Source organism: Solanum pennellii, chromosome 5 (genome assembly GCF_001406875.1).
Source record: "Solanum pennellii chromosome 5, SPENNV200".
Classification (NCBI taxonomy): Eukaryota; Viridiplantae; Streptophyta; class Magnoliopsida; order Solanales; family Solanaceae; genus Solanum; species Solanum pennellii.
This window is the reverse complement of record NC_028641.1, coordinates 55109491-55113146: the sequence shown is the minus strand read 5'-3', so window position 1 is coordinate 55113146 and position 3656 is coordinate 55109491. Positions and strand designations below refer to the sequence as shown.

Genomic DNA, 3656 nt, shown 5'->3' with positions numbered 1-3656 from the left:
ATATTGCATTATTTATATCCGGTTGTTGATAACTATAAATTGGTGGTGTCCTCCTAGGACTAAGTCAAGAGATTCATCACAAAACCAACCGAATATAAGAGAGCTAATGTATATTTTTTGATCATTTAGATCATGCCGCTGTTTATAAGTTCTGCCGATTACAGAAATTGGCGTTGGATTCTAATGGTGGAGATCATAACACCTATCCATCCAGAAAAAGATTCAAATAGTACATATTGGCAGAGAAGGTACCCTTACCTACCTATTTCTATGTCATCATAAAGCAAAGGAGAGTTGGTCAAACATAAATCAAGACTGACAAACAAAGGAGAGTTGGTCAAACATAAATCAAGACTGACAAATACAAGTTATGATAAAGAAGTTGTTACATGTTATCTATTGCAACATTCTTTTACTCCATAGAGTGAATTTTGTAACATATATAACATATTGATAAAGCAAAATCAATTGAAATTTTACACATACAAACATTCAATGGCTTTGAGGTTAAGAAAAATGTGTGTAAGATTATAGGTGATATCATGAAGTGCTTCATTTAAAATGTTAAAATATCATTGATAACCTCATAAGTTAAATCCACATATCTTGAATTAATGATTGAATTACTGTAGTAACAATTAAGATCATCATAAAAATCATTTTAGCAACTCGAAAATATAGGAAAGAGAGGAGAGAAATTAAAGAACACATAAGAGATGAGTAATCAAAAAACTACCATTACAGATTTTGTACTTTCACTATTTACAACTCCAATTGTGTATTGTGAATATCTGACTGTCAGCTAAAAATTTCTAGATTTCACTTTGAAAGAAAGAAACTCCATTCCGTATCAAAAAGAAGAGTGTCATGTGTAGAAATAATCAAAGCTAAACAAGCTTCATTTCTAAATTATCATTAACTGCTTATCAGTAACTTGCTAATCATCCCCATCATCCGAGGTTAAATGATTTTGACTAGAGTAAAAAGAATCAACTTCATTTATCCTACTACTTTACTTGCCTAACTTCATTCTCACCATCCGCAAATCCTCAGATACTGAGATACTGAGCTAATGTCCATTTTCTCGTTAAAAGTTTAACATGATGGAAGTTTCAATAGTTAATTTTTTTGGTTGCAACTTGGCCAATAACTTAATACTAGTAAATTTAATAAAATGTGTTACCTGTAATAACAACAGGGGTAATGTTATTTGATTCATCCGGTGATTGAGTAGCTTGAATAGTTTCCCCTGTAAGTGTAGTCTGCTTGAAGACACGTCCACCCGGTGCCATTGATTTGCAAAATTCTACGATAACCACAATATGTAATTTAGTAAGTTCATAAGAATATCAACTCAATTGGTTTAATAAAAATACCAATCATTGACAACTAAAGAACAATCTGAAAAGAACAAAGGCTAACAATCTGGAAAGTCTCACGCACGACATTTATAAATAAGAGTTCACTATCTTCTGGTCATGATATTAATTGAACAATTTGAAGCATCACTATAGATTAAAGAACCAGTATAACATATGAAAGAGAACTTAATGCAAGAAATGTCCAAATTTGAAGGCACAAAAACTTTTCTATAAACTTATATAAGAAAAGGTGTTAAGAAAAGGCTTTGGATCTAACAGATATAGCGCCTCATGAAGAAATGATTGTTTGTCTCAGATTTTTTTTAATTGCCCTACAAAATATTCATTTCAAATGGTTTTGATTCAGTTTAACTTAATTCAAAGTTCCACCCTATCCTAATTCTAAGAGACAGGTTCAAGAAGCATCATTTGACAAATTTCAATATCATGTTTTCACACTCACAAATTCTCCATAAAGCAGTTATACTTGAGACAAAGGAGTGCTTATAAATATGGACCTAGAAAAAACTAATATGCAATAACCTTGGTCTTTCTAAATGGCTATTTATTTTTAGACTGGTTGATATGACTAGTTGTACACAAAGGATATGTGTACCAACTATGAAGACCGGAGGATGAGAGCCTCTCCAACTTGTTCTTCACTTGCTTAAAAGCACAATGAATATGAAGGAGGATCCTAAGGTAGCAATGTGTCCATGGGTGTATGAACTGCAATGGGCTAGTCATCATGCAAAAGGGAGACGTCCAAGGGATGAGGTCATTAGGATGACACTGGTAGCTACTATATACTACCTATGGAGAGAAAGAAACTTCATACATTTTCATGACAGGAAAAATTCACCAGATGCAATGGGCTAGTCATCATGCAAAAGGGAAACGTCCAAGGGATGAGGTCTTAGGATTACAATGGTAGCTACTGTATACTTCCTATAGAGAGAAAGATACTCTTAACATTTTCATGACAAGATAACTCTACCAGATGCAATACTGAAGCAAATTGTCCAAGAGGTTCATTTTAGAAAGGCACTCAAGACATACACAATAACATTGCTGGAGAATTTCAACTACTATCCAACTTTCAAGTGGCATAACATAGCCAAGCTCATAATAACTGTATGTCATATAGCATAGGTAGTAGTTAATGTATAACACAGACGGTATTTCAGAATGACAATGAATGGAGCATGTTGCTCAATCCCATCATTTTGCTTGTACATAACTCCAATTTAGGTAATCAAAATCAGTTAGTAATGAAAGATAAATATCATGTTTCCATCAGCAGAAACCCAAGATCCTTGGTCTGGTACTTCTGCTTGATTATCCTAAGAAGTATGAAAACATTAAACCCTGAAAATCCCATTCCAAAAAATAGAGGAACTGAGCTAAGAGCAACACATTGGACCTCTTTAGTCTTCCATCAGCTACGATTTTGTTGCTAAACAAGCTAACAAGAGTAGGAGAGCTGGCGAAGACATCAACAATGGTATCTGAGCTGACATGCAAAGATTCATTTATGTGAAATTGGATCTGAAGCATCTCTACATGAAGATGAGGAGAAACGGTGTGTATTGTTCATATTCACAAAAACACAAAACAGAGAAATCTTAATTTCACTCAATTTAAGCATGGATCTGAGCTTGATCACTCAAATCATGTTCTTCAACACTAAAAATTAAACTCAATCTAAAAAGTTAATATCGACCGTTTAGATGACTGATTATTACACCTACTAAGGTAGAAAAATGTGCAAAATTAGAATGAAATTACAAAAGAAAGAGTTGAGGAGAGCAATCCTGAGAAAGTAGAAGAAGAGATGAAAAAAATTAGCTGGAGAAGAGCACATTTCCAGATGAAGAGGCGTGAAAAAGAAACACAATATATATATATATATTATAATTATATATTATATATTATATATATTATATTTATTCTATATTCTACTATAATATAAGTGGCAGTTTGCCCAAAGCAGACTCCTCTCCATCAACATCCCTGCTTGGTAAAGGGTAATATTGGTATTTTCTTAATTAACCTGTTCAAGATCATTGTATTTCGTCATGCTAAATGTGTACTATCTTTTAATTTGACAAAACAGCCACAAGGATATTAATATGTTTGTATGTTTTACTTAACAATGTGGGGCCTATAACGTGCTAAGTATTACTTCAGACTACAATTTATTCTTCCAAAGTAAAGGAGAAAAGAACAATTACTCTACCAATTTATTTACATCATATTGAATTTATAATTGTATATACAATATAATATTAGGTC

At 32.7% G+C, this 3656-nt stretch overlaps 1 long non-coding RNA gene across 1 annotated transcript; it reads right to left on the bottom strand.

Annotated features, from left to right (window-relative positions):
• Positions 1 to 870: 870 nt before the first annotated feature.
• LOC114077376 lies at positions 871 to 3248 on the bottom strand. The gene is made up of 2 exons (XR_003578682.1): positions 2785 to 3248; positions 871 to 1306 (listed from the first exon to the last, which is right to left on the bottom strand). It is a non-coding gene; the product is annotated as an uncharacterized LOC114077376 (long non-coding RNA).
• Positions 3249 to 3656: the final 408 nt, after the last annotated feature.